The sequence below is a fragment of the Notechis scutatus genome, chromosome 1, assembly GCF_049901735.1.
Source record: "Notechis scutatus isolate UNSWTSFEM ecotype Mainland chromosome 1, rNotScu1.2, whole genome shotgun sequence".
Taxonomy (NCBI): domain Eukaryota; kingdom Metazoa; phylum Chordata; class Lepidosauria; order Squamata; family Elapidae; genus Notechis; species Notechis scutatus.
The window spans coordinates 96,645,731-96,663,465 of record NC_142009.1 but is presented as its reverse complement, the minus strand read 5'-3'; the positions used below and the strand labels follow the sequence as shown (position 1 = coordinate 96,663,465).

The window sequence follows — 17,735 nt, the reverse complement described above, 5'->3', positions numbered from 1 at the left end:
AAGCTGTGCCATATAAAGTATGTGGTCAGCACTGAATTAATTACTCTGCTGTCATATTATTAAGCAGCTTCTTAGAAGAGAGACAAGCATACATACTACAAAAATACAGGGTATATTCCTGCAAATAAGAAACACATGTTCACACTTCAGTGCCTTTTCAGTATGTGATATCCAACCTTTCAAAATAATATAAGGTCCCTCAAGAATTTGGCACTGAAACTAAGGCCCACTCGACCTTGCAGGGCCTGGAATGCTTAAGACGCTTGTCCACTGCTATGTTCCAGATTGTTGACAAGACAGCCTATAACATAAAAATAAACTGTTTGCTAATATGCTTTTACAAAGTTACACAGTTAAGCTCTCTCCCCACCTCCAAACAAACATATATAGAAACATAAACAAAGTGTTCTACAACTGTAGTAGGCCAACTTCAGAGTTACACAGTCTCTCCTTCACAAGGTCCACCCACATGTATCCATATTTACAGCACAAGAGAAAAATCACATTGGACAACTATGTCTAAGCAGTTTTGAAGCAATTTAGGAAGTAGCTTGCAAGATAAGACCAAGCTCCTTTTCTTTGTAAATGTCTCATCAAACTGCAGATACCAGCTGTTAAATGTAAATTGGCCAGTGAGCTGGTTCCTGACCCATGCTCTACCTTCAATGGCTGTCCTACAATGAAGAAACTAGCAAGATAGATAGTATGTACTTAATTAGGATTTAATCCAAAATGTCTGTGCTTTATAAAAACATTTTAATATGTATAGATGATGGCTTGCCAAAATCCTCTTCACACAGCAAGGAGTGTGAATTCAATTCACAGGGGTTGAGTCAGGATCACACCCACAGTCCCTATCTGGCTTACGTACAATCAATAAAATTTGTAGGCTGAACTCACAAGTGTGCAACATGACACTATTCATTAAAAAAAAAAACTACTACTGCAGCCAGTGGGCGAGTGAATATACTTCTAACTGCTTATGTTGACCCATTCATTCTGTATGCCACATCATGTGAACAGGAATGAAGAAGGCCTAGACCAGTGGTGGCTAACCTTTTTGGACTCCTGTGCCGAAAATTGTTTGTGTGCGCACTTGCATGCCAGCACCCAGAAGGCAATGTACGCAGCCCCCCCGCATCTCTGCACATGTGCACACGTCTCCCATATCCCCGCCCATGTGTGCCAGATATCCAACAATCAGTTGTCGGGCAGGCAGCACACGCATATGCGCAGTGGGGCTCTTCCGGGCAACCTCTCGCGTGCTAGCAGAAGTGGCTCTGTGTGCCACTTCTGGCACACATGCCATAGGTTCGCCATCATGGGCCTACACAGATGTTACAGAGAGCGAGAGCCCTTGTTTTCCCCAATCCTCATCATGTTGATGGACTTCATGCTTCCTGGCAGCCTTGAATAATCTCAGTTACAAAAATACTAACAACATCATCGGTAATTTCCTTTGCATCTGAAGTGTTTTCTTTTTACTCTTTGAAAAATAAGAGGTAGTTGCCACAAAGGAAGAAAATCTGTGATAAAATGGTATCATTATATTTGGCAACTTTTGATAGTTTTTAAATAACTTGGTTTCTTCCATTTATAGTTTCTTCTGACGTTCTCACTGAAATGCTATAGAAAGTACATTCATTAATTTGAGCCAGCACTTGCCTGACATTACAGAGACCAGCCATAATAACGAAGAATACTTTTCTATCTTGCAGAAGCAAAGTAATAATATAACTGACACAGGTTTCAATATAACTGAAGCACAGGTTTCTCTGGCAATAAGTGACTTGGAATAAACAATACTTTTGAGCTTTCAGATTCCTACTTTTTCACTCAGCCAGTATTAAGGATCTTCATCAAGGCAAAGTTTATAAACCATGATTTGTTCATATCTTAGAATAAGAACCTAGGCTAGAGAATTTAGCTTGAAGGCGTTGGTGTTAACGTTTTCTATAACGTTAATACTACTCTGCCATCATACTTTGTTTAGGCAAAACTATTTTGCATTTGTCTCAAGCAACAAAAACAAGGCATCATGTGATAATTTCAGCAATGCTGTTCATACTTTATATCTAGTATACATTTTGCTTTTTTTGTCTCATATCTATTTTCTGTAATTTTCTCTTCTTACAAAGCAAAACTAATGATCAGTGAAATGCCAACCATCAGATCCAGAAACAGCTTCAACCATGAATAATTCAAAATGTAATGGATTCAATGCTCCAGGCATGTAGCTCATTCTTCAATAAGTCAATGCTCCAGGATTAACAGGATAACAGAATAACAGAGCATTGTGGTCGCTAGTGGCCAGTGGTGCTGGCAGCAGATTTGGACAGTGAGGCAGTTGGGGAGGAACATGGGCCAGTCCTGGAGTCTGAGGAAGGCTCTAACAAGTGCTCTGCGTCGGAGGCAGAGATGGGCCCAGGGCGATCTGATAATTATCAGTTGCCTTTGGAGTCGGACATCAGTGAGGCAGAAGAACAGCTGGAGTGTGCATGCGCAGAGCTGCCAGAGGAAGGGAACAGCTAAGTAACAAGGGTCGACTTGGGGGTAAAGCCACAGGTAGATGGTGAATGGCCCCTCCCATTGGGAATAAAAGAGGAGCTAAAGGGGAGTGGGGTTTTGCAGGAGACAATTAGTTCATTTGGGTGAAGATCTGTTCCTGCATTCTTGCCAAGTATTGTCTATTATAGTGTAGCATCTGAAAGATATTGGCCTGGCAACTCTTCAAGCCTGATAAAGGTCTGTAATTGGAAAATATCTTGAAATTGGCCTGAACTTTGCTGGAGAGGAATTCACTATAAACTAAATAAAAGGGGTTTATCGAGATGAGTCAGTTTCGTGCTGCTGGGGAAGCCTAAGTCAGAACACAGAATTGGAAGGGACCTTGGAGGTCTTCTAGTCCAACCCTCTGCTCAGGAAGGAAGTTCTATACCAGGGGTGTCAAACTTGCAGCCCATAGGCCGGATGCATCACGTGCTAGCCACGCCCGCCCCAGTTTAGCAAAGGGGGAAAAGTTGCAATACATCATGTGATGTGTCATCGCGAGTGTGACATCCCTGCTCTATACCATTTCAGACAAATGGTTGTCCAACCTCTTCTTAAAAACCTCCAGTGTTGGAGCACCCACAACTTCTGAAGTCAAGTCATTCCACTGATTAATTGTTTTAACTGTCAGGAAATTTCTCCTTAAATCTATGTTACTTCTCTCCTTGATTAGTTTCCATCCATTGCTTCTTGTCCTGTCTTCAGGTGCTCTGGAAAATAGGTTGACCCCCCTCTTTTTTGTGGCAGACCCTCAAATATTGGAACACTGTTATTATGTCACCCCTAGTCCTTCTTTTCAATAGACTAGACATACCAATTCTTGAAGCAGTTCTTCATACGTTTCATGCAAATATGAAGAAAAATTTACATATAAGAAGGGAGGAGGAAAGAACCAGCCTTTTCTGTATATTCTTGGGATGCTCCATTCTAGAATGAGAAGACTAATTGATTTACAGAGTCCCAAATCAAAAGGAGTTGAGAAGCACTTTAATTTATTAAAAGGCCAAAGTTTTTGTGAACTGTAGCTCATTAGAATGGCTATATTGATACAAGATTTACACTGGAATGAGGTCAGGATGAAGGAAAGACAGGATGGTTATGCAAATGTAAATTGGACTGTTCTTTCTCAGGCATAAGCTGAGTCCATATTTGCATTCAAACAACTTCTCAATCCAAAACAGGTTTTCACAAGCAAAAAAACAACAGGATACTAATGCTAATACACAAACATATAATACAACAAGCACAGCTATTTATTTCACCCTGACATCTAAGTGAACGGCATCATCATAAGACCCAATATGTACACCCATAAAATTAGAAGTCCCTTCACATGTTCTTCCTCCTATGAAATATAAACCATCAAATACCACCATCTCTCCTTCTGGATTCTACATAAGATAAATTTTGTGCTCAAGAATTAATGGTGCAAAAGTTTGACATCAGCACCCAGAACAACGATAAAATAGTATTAGAGCATTTCCACTTTCCAGGACATTGTACTGCAAAACTTAACATCACCATTTGGGAAAGAGCATTTTAACCACCTGATTAAGCAAGAGATTGCTGAACTCACATAACCTCAAAAATTTGGGCTATCTCAAAAGATTTCAACAGACATAATGGTTTTTTAACACGTTACAACTGAAAATTGATAAGGTATTTAATCTGTGTCACATATAACCTGCATCTGTATAACCATCCTGTCTTTACCCCCTTCTCAACCTCTCATTTCATACCATTTGAAATTGTACCTTAGTTTAGCCACTTCGTGTATTTGTAGGTTTTTCTGGTAGCTTAGGTGGCAGCTATCTTCTGGAACGTTTTCTTTTTGCCATATTTTTTTCATTGCCATGGCTAGTCAAAAAAAACTTTTCATGTATATTCTGATCACTAGAAGGCATATATACCATCCAAATAAACTGGAATGAATTATAAGCTTTTGCAGCAAAGTTGTCTTTGCTTCTTAGAAAATTCCAGTTGACAGATTTCCCTCTGCAGCCCTCAACACCTTTTCAAAACTACAGTATTTTCAGAGAACTCAGTGAACAGAAAAATGGGCAAAAAGCCTGAATCAATAACTTCCTGCTCATGAAAGAACATTTCTATCTCTGACAGATCCAATCCTTTGTTTTAAACCCATTTTCCCCTTGAATTCTTTTTCTTAGCAATCAAGACAAAATGAAATGTTTTTTTTAAAAAAATGCAACTGATGAATACGCTTTACTGCTTCTCAAAATCAGGTGGGTTTAGATGGCAACATACCATTTACCTGTTTGAAGCTCCAGGCAGTGCTGGTTTTATTTCTCTCTTCCAACTTTGCTATAAATATTTGCTCCAACCAACTTGAGGTCCAGGAATTTTTTTTGGAGTGGGGGGTGGGTGGGGTGGGGTTAAGCCTGTCTGGATAAAGTAAAGACAGCTTTATTAAAAGCAATGTTGCTGCAAATAACAGAGCTGCTCCAACAGCCCCAGAATACTGCATAAAGGAAGACAAAAAACGTTGGTTATTTAAGCAAATTATCTTGGCTTGAAGGAGCAAGAAGGCAAGCAAAATGAATTTTCTTCACTTCTAGGGCCAAAGTTCTAGCTCAGCGCCAGAGACTAAAGTGATGATTTCTCCAAAACAACTGGCTTAACTTTTCCACTCTTCTGAAAGCTTGTTTGCATTCCAAGTGCCATCTGAAGATGATCATGTGCAACCATTTCAATATTTTTTTTAATGAGGATCATTTGGCCTCTTGCTTTTTATTTTTAACTTTTAATGTACAGTATTTGGAGGCTGCTACATTTGAGTAGATTTGTTCAGAATGCAGAAAAATTTAAAAGGGTCCTCTGGCTTAAATATCTTTCCAGCAGCCTGTATGAAAGGAACGAGTAGAGAAACTGGAGAAGAATTCAATCTAGTAATTCAAGGAGAAGCAAAAAAAAAAAAAAGATCAGTACTACACCCCAAACATAAAAAGAAGACATTTCCCCACCAAATGGATATTGATTTCTCTCTTGTAATGGAGTTATTAACATGAGTGTTAAAAAGCAAAAGGACTCAATTCTAAAATTGCTTGGTTATTTAAATCAATCTCTGCAATGTACAATTGGTTTCTCACCAAGCTATTTTTCGGAAAGCCACACTGGAGGCAATCAAAATGTAATCAGATTCTGGAACAGAGTTACATGTTGCACAGAATGAAAATGACCAGAAGAGAACCAAGGCTCCCACAATTCAATCACTTACCTTATGATAGCTCTTTTACCCAGAAGGTCCTAGCAAATTTGCATGTATCTGCAAAGTTGACATGTGGTTTCAGGCAACAAAGTTGTGGAGCCAGAATCCAGAAAATCCAAATTTGCAGTCCTTTTTCTTCCTGGATTCAGTCTGTGGCAAGTCACTTCATAGCCTCAGATTTCCCCTTGATAAAACAATGACAAGAATTGTCCTAATTCACTACTACAATATTTAATACCAATAAAGCAAATAAGCAAATTTGCAAACTATTCCATTTAAACCACTAGAAAACCTAAGCAAAGTGTGCCTGTAAGAACAGCCTTTTTCAACAAAGGAATGTCCTGATAAATATGACTACCCCTCCCATCATCCTCAACCAGTATCATCAATGTGTGGTGATGAGAGACAGAGGGCATTAAATTATAGAAGTAAACAAAACACACACTGACTTTGTCTAGATTGCCTGCTTTGTTGTCTATTCATATGACTACTATCCTGATATCATTTTTAACTATTTCCTTGGGGACTGAGCCTCCAGCCAGATATTTACATCCAATGAAATAGCCTACAGTTCAATTTTATCCCAGATGCTGAAGCTCGTTTTACAATGAATAAAATCTTCGCGGGTGCTTTAATCGCGGGTGTCTTGCCTCGTCAATTTTTTCTCCTTTAGAAACTAGAATCAAATGTCAGTCCCCTCACACACATAGGACCAGTGCAAGAAAAACTGAATTACTAAATCCTTGGAAGCATAAATACATTGGTGGCATGGATACATGCCTGCTATGTGTAACAATCAAGAATATGCTTTTAATCCAAAGTCATCTGTCCGTTTGTTGTACTGACAACTTCTGTGTGTCCTAGACAAGGTCAGGATCTCAATATCAAAGTAAAGATTCCAAGAACGAGATCTATGTCATCTGCATTGTTCACAGAGCCTCTCTTTCCCCCTCTATCTTTACAAAGACATACAAACTTTCCTTAGAAACACAATGTGAAATACTTTCACTCTCTTGTTTGTCAGCACTCACACAAATATACACCAATCCACTTTGAAGTACATACTCTCTGAAATATGGAAAGCAGCTACTAAAAATACAAAGCAATGACATCAACCAAGAAGGTTGTTTTTAATGGAGATGAACAAAATGGGATGCCCAAGACAGATAAACAGAGTCTTCTTTTGATTTATAAGCAATTGCCATTCAGCTCGGCCAGGTTTTGAGCTCACAGTGCAAAACCATTATTTTTGATCACAACAGCAGCAAGTTTCTCTGCTATTGTGCACAACAGTTATACAATTCCAAGAAACGTTTTTGTTGAGAAACCTGAAAGACTGTTTGAAACTAGGCTATTTAGTTTAATCTTTTCCTTAAAAGTCAATTTCTTTTACAGTTACTGCCTCTAATTCAAATCCAGAAGAACTAACCAGATGTAGAAATAACCTTTTGGGCATCACATTTACATTCCTGCTTCTTTTGAAAATATTCCAATTCATTTCAGTGAAGGACCTGCAGTAATTTATTTATTTTGGGGGGTGGGTGGGGGGTGAGGACAGTGAATAAAAAGCAAGTGCTTAACTTACCCTTTGCAGTGGAAGAATCCCTTCCATCCAAGTGAAACCAGGAGTGAAAAGGGAGGCGAGGAAAAGCCTTTCTCCAGTTCTGCAAACAATGACCCTTCAAAGAGATATGAAGCATCAGAGTCTCTGTCAAGAGAAAGTCCTTAGAGTAACGTTACTTCAACTTTACAATTTTCTGCAAACTGACAAACAGTTCCGTTTAGCATCATCCCAGCAGCTGGTTTCCACGTGACGTCAGCCTTCAGAGGTTGGTTTTAAAAGCTCTTCCAATCCCAAGTCCTGTAACCTTAGATCTTCTCATATTTTACATAAACAACTTCATGGCCAGGACATTTTTAGGTTTTATAGTGAAGCAGAGTTCTTGTCAAAGCAGCCAGGGTAAGCATTCGACAATAGGCAGTTTTAGATTTCTTTTATAAGATATACTTGCCTTTTTTTTCTATATAATTTTAGTATGCTTTGTTGAGTCAAACTGCACAAATAGCACTGCTGCTGCAGCTGCTTAAAAGAACAAGTATTATCAAACTCTGGCTGACAAAAAGATTAATTTTAAATAAAAACCAAATCTGGTATTTTTTTCCCCCCTACCGCCTGGACAGAGTGAATTCTGCCTATGCCTATCTTTTAAGGAACATCAACAGCTGTAGCTGCCCTGGAATGCAGGGACCCCACCTCAGGATGGGTGGGGCAGCAGACCAAACTATGAGCAATCTTCCAAGGCTTTTCTAGCTGCTTTTGGCCAGCTGCATCAGCACAATTTAAGAAGATATAATTGATGCATGAGGAGCCAAGTAGTTAGGCCTCTTATTTTATGGGCAATTTGTAGGTTTATATTAGAACCTGTTTTATAAGTCAGTTACAAGCCATAGAGGCAGGCCCAACTTCTGGTGATGAGAATGAGCAAGACCCTCCATCCTGTCCATCTAGTGACAATCAGAACAGTGACAAGATTATTCTGTTGATATCTCTAATTCTGTCTGTTAAGCCTGAATTCCCCAACGAGTGTTAAGGAAAACAAACTAAACAGAATGTGTAGCGTAGTCAGATAGGCAGACAGGTAAATGTGTGAGATAAGTTTGTATTTTAGTTAACACGCAGTAAAAAACAGATACGCTTGTGCTATCAAAAATATAGTTTATTCCATTAGGAATTATAGCATAGTCAAAATAAACGGTCCATTAGTCATGTATCATTTCAGTCAGTCCAGTCGAGGACCCTCAATTTGCAAAGTCCGTGTTGAATAGCCAATGTCAGTTCACTTACAATAAATCAGTCCGTATTATCTCTTCTCTCCATTGAGAAATCAACACTCCTTTCTCTCCTCCGTTCCAGTAAGGAAAAACGCAGTCATCAATCCATCCAGTAATTAGGGATCATTAAGCCAGAGAGAGAGAGCTGCAATTGACTTGCTTCTTTTATGGTGCTTTTACAACCACACCCTTAATTACATTCTTGTAGTTAAAGTTACACACACTTTAACCAACAAACCATGATAACTTTATTTATTATTTTTACCCAAACCAGTTAGGGTAAACAATGTTATCCCTAACACTGTCAATCAATCCAACTTACCTGTTACCTTCCTCCTCTTCTACTTCCCTCAGCCCTGCCAAACTTAGTCATTTTTAGTCCATCATTTACTCAAATAGATGCCCCCAAAACATACATTTCTTTTTCTGGTCATTGCCTTTATTTCATTGATTGGTTCTTGTGGTTCATGGTATTCTTATTAATCAACTATTTTTCACTTCTTCTCAATGTCCAGCTTTTGCAGGTGTATTTAACTGTTCTAATATTTTGACACGCTCTTTTCTGAATTTGCTATTTTTTTCCTCCCTAAAATTAAGTTCTTTCTCTTTCTAATACATTGCCAATCTTAGTATTTTATTCAGTTTGAATAATAACCAAATGGTCAATTACTTTCACTTCTTCACCATTACTTGTGAATGCACTAAGCATGCTAATCAATACCTTTGTCTTCTTTATATTTAACATTAACTGACATTTTTACATTACATTTTTATTCTCCTAATGTGCTATATCTTTTTTATTTTCACCTAATAAAGTGTCATCTGCATACTTCAATTTGTTAGTATTTAAACTCCTTTCCATTCCAGCTGTCATATGTTCCAATTTTAATCTATATGCTATTCTTGTTAAAAATAATTGAGATAATATGCATACTTATCACGTACCTTTTCCTATTTAGAATCTTCAAACTCAGTTATTACAAGAAATTCTTGGTTATTCCAAAGGCCCCTCAAAAGAATAATCAGGTGTTCTGACATGCTCATTAGCTTTAATATGTTCCACATTCAGGAATGTTCTATATAATCAGGCCTTGCTGTAGTTATTAAAGGAAAGATAAACTTCATTCTTCAATTCTCTTATAGTCATGCTTATCCATCGTATGTTAGTTGTCTCATCTTGTGTCTTTTTGAAAATCTGCTTGTTCATTTTGTAATTCTCTCTCCGTGTGCAATTTTTTTTTTTTTTGTAAATCTTTAAAATAAATTTTTGGTTGTGTGGAAAAATTGGAGGGTAATAGTTCAGTGAATTGCACATTGTCTTGCAAAATATCATTTTCTTATTGGGACTTAGTTCTTCTGTTTGTTAGTTTTCAGGTGTTTTGTCAATTATGTACCTCTTGGAACTAAAAATGTTGCTAAACTGGATGGAAATAACAAAGAATAGTACATTTGGTCTAGGAAGTTTAATTGATTTTCTGCTTCAGAAGAAGGAAAATTACAGAATTGTTCTTTCCATTACTCAAGTTCAAAGAACATGGAGGCAAGAGACAGCTTTGCTAAAAATAGCACTTTCCCTTCTGATAAAACAATTCCAATCAATCAAAGCAAGTTTCTTCTAGGCACCATCAAGATTAAGATAAAATATACGTAGGATGGCTGCAAATGGTCGAACCTATTGTCTCCATAAATAACCTCACATTTGAAAAACTAAGGAAAGAGATGAGTTTGAGAGCAGAAGAAAGCATGGGGCATAAACAGAAAAAGCAGGGTATAAAATTCATTCACAAATGATAAGAATGATACAAGAAAGTGAGGTCCCTCATTTCTTTAAAATAGTAACACTCTGAACATGTAGAAGTTGCATGTCAAGGAAAAGGAGATGAAGTCTCTGGTACAGAGAAAGGGACAAGTGACATTCCAATTTGAGACTTCCAGAGAGTTCAGTATTTTCTGAAAATTCGGTAGATGGATGACATACAAATGTAATAATTAAATAAATAGATGCTCAGGGGCACTGGAGGGAGGAAGAAGGTTGTAAAATGCACATTCATAACTTTACAATGCAAATGTCAATCCTTTCATGAAAATATGAAAGAGATAGAATTTGCTTTGTCACATCACAACACACATTTTGTCATTTTGACATCATGGCTCTGGATAATGAGATGGGCAACATTTAATAAATAAAATAAATTTTAAAATGGCTAGATGTAGTGGTCTCTGCATTAGAAATTTGCTTTTTCTGCAAATATTAAGGATGCTACTTGGATTTTCAATTTTTTCCTCAAATATATTATGTGCTATTCTGTGCATTACATGGCACAGTTTTTTTCTTTCATAGGCTGACAACTGTAGTTTTAATAGTGCTATCTCAGAATATCCAAAACCAAAGTCTACAGCAACTGAGAAAAACATGATATAAATTATCCAATAATATCATGTTTTAAATTTCTATGAATTAATTTGACCTGGCTGCCAATTCACTTCTGACTACTTCAACAGCACGGGCAAGCAAGTGACCATTTGGAAGCAGGGATGGGATTATACCAGTTTGGCTGGGTTCGGACAAACCGGTATTTCTGAGGATCATCTGTGAGTGAACTGGTTTGCTCAAACGGTCAGCTGTTGGGCCTGCCTGCCTGCCCAGGCTCTATTCTGACCTTTATTTCCTGGTTTTTGAGGTCACACGCGGCACAGAGGATTGCCGCATGTCAGCTGTTTAATATACAGGGAGATTGCAGGAGAAGGTCAATAGCAAACCCTCTACGCATGCACTCAAAGTACGCGCTCACCGAACCGGTTGTTATACCAGTTGAATCACATTTGTCTGGAAGTCTAAGAAATGAACTTTTACACACAAGACACAACATCCAAATCACAGCTTTGGAATGCTGGGGAAGAATGGAAAGGAAAGGAACAAGCTGAAATATGATTTTAATGTTTCCAATTTGATGGCGAAAAATTCATGAGCTGCAATGCAGCTTCTAAAAATATAGGTTCTTTGGTACACATTTTACTATGCTGAATCCTAGTGAAAAGGGATGCTTATTCTTTTCTGTTTATTTTCAGATTTTGCAAAAACAGTATTATGTCCTGATAAACTTGTCTAGGTAAAAGATTTAATCCTGCACTTTTTCTCCCTTTGTTTTAGCATCAGCCGAAATTTAATCATCTCTGCTTCAAGCCAAGCAAAAGAACTGGAGTGTGATGTTCTGAAGGCATTGCACATGTTGTAAACAACTCCTCAAGGTCATCCAAAGTTCATTTTTTCTTTTATGACATATTCAGGCACTGTTTCTGATTTTTTAAGGATGGAGCATATTTCTGCTTTAGCATGGCAACTATTTTCTTCTGCTCTGACTTTAAGGCTGGGTGGCATACGTCAAGCTGATTTTGGCATTTGAAATAGAACTTTCACATTGTTGTTTAACTTATGAAATATTATTTCAGCAGCATATCTATCCTTCAGATTCCCATTTTTTTACTATTGAGATTCGAGACGACTTACAATCCATGGATAAAGCAAGAATAAGCCTAGCTTCCTCTTATTCTGTAATTATTTTGAGATAATACAGTGGTCTCAGCTTACAAGAAATGATAAGAGAACCATGGACTCTGCAGATGCTGCCAAACTGGCTCCCAGCATTTCTTGCCGTTAACTCTATATCCTTCAACTGAAAAGTCTAAAGCTGAGTCAGGTAATGTAATTCTCAAAGGCTCCCAGCTGTCTTTATCCATCTGTATTGTTTCAGTATATAAAAAGTCTTTTCAGCAGCATCTTAAGAGCCATACTTTATTACTGCTTTCGAAGTGGTATCTTAAGAAGCATGAAAACCGATATTTTTTGGAGGATGCTACTCCAAATTTGTAGTGACAGGTTTAAGAGCAACATAGCATGTGTGAGTAATGTAGCAGAGTTAGACAGAGCCCTAGACCATAATTGTACTAGACAGATATCACAATGTTGTAACTTCATAGTAAACCAATAGTTGCTACTTTTATTTTTGTTACAGAATTTTGGTCAATAACATATCTCTGTTAGCTACTTCATTTCTTGATAGCTTTTACTAAACGGAATTTAGTCCCATAATGCATTTCTCCTTAATTGTTCCTATGCCAATGATATCCTAATGTTGAGCATATTGTCAAATATGAGATGTAGCTGGACAAAATTGAGAAGCAACCATGTACGACTATGGAGTATCGTGTTTATCTTTTAAAAGAAACATGGATCTGATCACAGAATCAACTTACCAAAAGAAATAAAGGTTCCCCGCATTCTTCCAGATGATGTAAGTGCCCCCCAGGACGGTTTTCCTTCATGTCAGAACTTTTAAATGTATCTCTCAGGATTGAGACCATTGCAGCTGTTCGCCTCCATAGAATAGTGGTAATCCATTACTATCTAAATCTAATTCCAGAAAATTCTGGAATTCAGTATCATCATGATACAGTGTTTTTTGTTTGTCTTGAAGACAAGCCAGAATGTTCAGTAATTTTAATCTGTAGCAAGGCATAGTGAAGAAAGTATTCCTTTGACCACACAAAGAGATAAACTGTTCCTCAGCAGCTGTTCCATTCAATCTCTAGACGGGCACTCCAAATCCAAATGAAGTTCTAGATCCTGGAATAAAACATCAGATTGTATTAACAGATTTCACGGAGACTGTCAATTCTGCTAACTTGGAAGAGGAGCATGGTTATTGAACAGGGTGAGAAACTGTCACCCCTCTGAGGTAAACCAGGTCAGGAAAAAAAGACACCAAAAGAAACCCTAGAATCTTATTGTATTACTCTACAATAACAGAATCTTGAAAGCCTGTCAGTCTTTCCTATTCTGTCCCACTTAAAGCAAAGAGAGTTGAGGAAGCCATGAAGATGATCTAATGGAAACCAACCGGAAGCTATTAAGATACTGTTCCTGTAGCTTCTCAAAAAAGTATAATTCTAGTCTTAATATGAAATCAGTTTCCAGATATAAGATAAAGCAAGGCAATTTTCTCACACAACCTTGTCTCCTGGACTGAGAGCATGTTTAACGTATCTTCTCCAAAATCATCTCTATGTTTCACTCGAAGAACTATCAAAATGATCTAGGCTCTCGGTTTTATCATACAGACTATTGCACACTTGGGAGGCAGAGTGACATTTAGTTTCTCAACTGTGTTGTCCTAGAAGCAGTGGGAGGCTCATTTCATGATGATCTCTCGAAAAACATCTCGATGAAGGCAGTGAGATACACTGACTCAGCAATTAGCCGTGACATCCGAAGAAGCTTTTATATATTTTCTGGCAGCACTTAACTGACTTTGGCTGACCTCAGAAAGTTAAACAAGTTTGTAATTTAATGGGATACCATCAAAAAAAATCCCAGGGATTTGAGAAAGGGATTTGGGAAATAAAAAATATATCCTAGAAGAATGGAATAGCAGAGCATTCCTGTACTGTTGTCAATGACTATTAGTGTACAGATATCAGCTTTGCAAGGTAGACCAGATAGGAAGCATGGCCAGATAAACTAATTTTACTTTATTGGAGGTTACATTAAAACAATCTTGCAAGTCTGAAAGTATCTTTCTCTCGCATTCCTTTACAACCCAAGAAACTAAGGAGGGTGCCTTCTGAGCTGCTGCTTGCCTAATCTACAGTCCTGCTGTGGGCTAAGCCACCTTTAATCTGGTCTTTCTCTTGGCTATGTCACTTCACCCTGTCTCCCACATATACTTACCACACTTTAAACTAGGATTTCTTGAATTGCAGTGAAAGCCCCATGAATATGAGATGCCTCGCCTTCAAATTCAGGTGTTTTTGTGGAAAATAATATTCTGGCATGATGATTAAACTTTTAAAAGGAAAGAAAAAGAGCCTGACACATATACTGATCTGAATCCTGTGGGTTCCCTTGGTAGTGTAGATTAAGGCACATTGGAGGATATTAGCTACTTTAATAGAATGGATTCTGCTAGGGATTAAAGATTGAAAAGGAAGAGGCAGGAAACTGAAGTGAAACTGAACCTGTGGGCGATCATCATGCCTTGCAGATGAGGTGGCCCTGTCATATTTGGCTGTTAATATGAGAGGAAGTGTCTAACACATTTCTGTAATTTGATCAATCATTCTTGCAACCAAAATAGCTTCCACTTCAGACTTGATCAGAATTCTCAAATGCAGTATTCATTGGGATGAAACCAAGCAACCCTTGGTCACATTCCCTGTAAATCTATGCACCTAGGAACCACATAGTATGGGTCGTACAATAGAAGTTTTGCCTATGGAGAGAGCTCTAAAGAAGTCCAAATACGCACTGTACTTTCTTTGCACAATTATGTCCCCAGGGGTGGGATTCAACCGGTGTTACTAGCAGTTCGGTGATTATGTTTTGCAGCTGAGATTGAAAAAGCAGGAAATAAAGGACAGGTAAGAGCCCAGGCGGGCAGGTGGGCCAAACAGCAGCAAACACAGAACCGTTTCGGTGTCTGCTGCTCTTCAGAGCTACCGGTTCTATAGAGCTGGGCAGAACCGGTAGCATCCCAACCCTTTATGTCCCACTAGGGATGCCGTAACTGGTGAAAATTCTGGAATTGAATTGAAACTGATAGTTGCAGACAAACTTGAGCTACCTCCTATGAAATGGACATATGGTAGCATGGAGATAGTTTTTCCCATGTTGATGGCAGCAAGAAAATCATCTGGGAGCATCTACATTCTAGTTGATCTCAAGGTTTATGTCAGGAATATTCTGGGTCTCATGAGACCCTCCATAATGACTGTGGAAGGGAAAAAGAAAGAAAAAAATAAAGTGTAATGAAGTTGATGCATGTTCTTTTGGAAGAACAGAATGAGGGGATTGAGGATCAGAGATGGTATTTAGCAGGTTCTGACCAGTTCTGGATAACCAGTAGCAGAAATGTTGAGTAGTTCAGAGAACCAGCAAATACCACCTCTGACTGGCCCCGCCCCCATCTATACTCTGCCTCCTGAGTCCCAGCTGATTGGCTGGGTCTTCTTTTGTTGCCCTGCACAGGAGAACAGAACTGGAAAGCAGGTTAGTGGGGTGGGGAGGGAATAGGGATTTGGGAGTATGCTTCCCCTGCCACACCCACCAAACCACACCCACCAAGCCACACCACGGCCACTAAGCCATGCCCACAGAACCAGTAGTAAAAAAATTTGAATCCCATCACTGTTTGAGGATTTACTTTCAACTGAAGAAATTAATACTTGGCTGGTTCCACTTGAATATTACTGAATGTGCGGAATGTGTGTGCCTTTCATAACAGAGGTTCCACCAATTAGCACGCTAAAATGTGCAGTTAACAACAAGTGTTAACATTAGAGATATTCTACTTGAACAGTTTGTGAATGAATCTCAACAGCAACAAATCTGCCTGCTCTTTTCACATAACAAAAAGCAACAACTTCGGTTTGTCATATCTCAACAACCAATTCTGAAACATAAAATTTCCACTCAGTTCTTCCATAATTTTGTCCACCAAATTTGGGGTAACCATGATGTACATTGTTTGTTTCACGTTGGTTATATAAATTAGAGTATTTGGCATTTTAGGGATCTTTATCACAATTTCACAATAATTATGACCTTTCATGGCTAAGTGAGGACAAGAAACTGTATTTCATTTTTAGACTGCATTAATCCAACACCCTAACTACCATACACAGTGTCAAATGATAGCATTCATTTTCCCTGTATCTGACATCTTAATCCAAAATTATATTAAGGCAATAAGATAGTTCTTTCACTCATTGGTTTCTACTTCAAAGATATATACAAGATACTGGCATACTTTTCCTGGGAAAGAGATTAGGTAACAGAAACTAGCAGTTCAAAATTTCAAATGGAGAAACTCAGTTTTCCTTTTTGACTGGAATATTCATTAAAATGTAAGAATCTGTCAACTGCAGTTGCCAGAAACTGACTTAAGCTAGGCTTCAGGATCTCTCAAGACATCTCTCAATAAGTAATAAACTGTCAGAACTCAGCGCTACATCACAAACAATAGTGTTGTGGTAATTAAGACCACCGTACTTCACTAGTGAAGAAGCTTCATGATAACCTCTATGGGGATAAATCATCAACATCCCCAGATGGATCAATTCAGAATGAATGCATTCTTCTTAACACTGGGTATAACTTTTCTTCAGGTAAAACATGGACTTGAGGGCCTAAATAAAGTTGTTTCTACGTTTTCTGCACTGCAGCTTTCAACCCTTGATTCAGCAACTAATGAGGAGTTGCAGGCAGCTGGACAACTTCTGGCCATGAAACACAATGACTCTGATATACTTTCTGGTAATTGCTCCCAATTAGATCATGACTGAAATCCAATAGTGCTAAAACAGGGGTGTCAAACTCATGTCATTGTGATAGTGTCACATGACATATCAGGACTTCCCCCCTTCGCTAAACCGGGCGTGGGCGTGGCTAGCGCGTGATTTATCCAGTCCGTGGCCTGGGAGTTTGACAGCCCTGTGCTAAAATAACAGTAAAGGAAGTTTTAGAACACCTTATGATTGAAAACTATATGAGGATTTGGATTTCTGAATCTTAAATTTACATCACTATGCATATTTTTCAACTAGTACCAAATTCCAAAAGCTTTCATGTAGTATCAAATTGTCCTTCCTAAGAATATTTGAAATATTCACATGCAGCATAATTTGAGTTCAAACTATCATTAGTCAGATATATCTCTATTGCTACAATATTGACTTTAAAATTGTGATATATTATTTCTGGAAAACTATATTAGTATCCTTTTTTTAATGTAGAAGTGATGTGAAGAAATAATCTCATTCTTAAAATTGGTAGTAATGAAAATAAACTTGTTATGTGGGAGATTTGGCTAGATAATGGGATTTTTATTTTAGATCAACTAGTAGATAATAATGATGAGTTATCATTTTCTGTGTTAAAAGACAAATAGAATTTGTCTGTTGCCACCCAATGGCAGTTTTTACAATTACAACATTTACTAATGACTCAATTTGCAGTAGCATTTTCACCTTCAGAAACACTTGCATTATTAAAAGCGATCACTAAATCCAAGAGACGAGAAAATCCACAATTTATTTTTGTAAACAATTGTTATCAACAAATCAATTTGAT

The 17,735-nt window shown here is 38.0% G+C and overlaps 1 protein-coding gene across 3 annotated transcripts in view; it reads right to left on the bottom strand.

The window, feature by feature from the left end:
* Positions 1–7,387: 7,387 nt before the first annotated feature.
* The window catches only part of MTCL3 (MTCL family member 3), a 30,615-nt gene continuing 20,267 nt past the window's right edge, over positions 7,388–17,735 (bottom strand). For all 3 annotated transcript variants that reach the window (XM_026666084.2, XM_087972306.1, XM_087972310.1), the window contains exon 8: positions 7,388–7,455. The gene's annotated coding sequence lies outside the window, so the exon portion shown is untranslated. The remainder of the gene's footprint in view (positions 7,456–17,735) is intronic.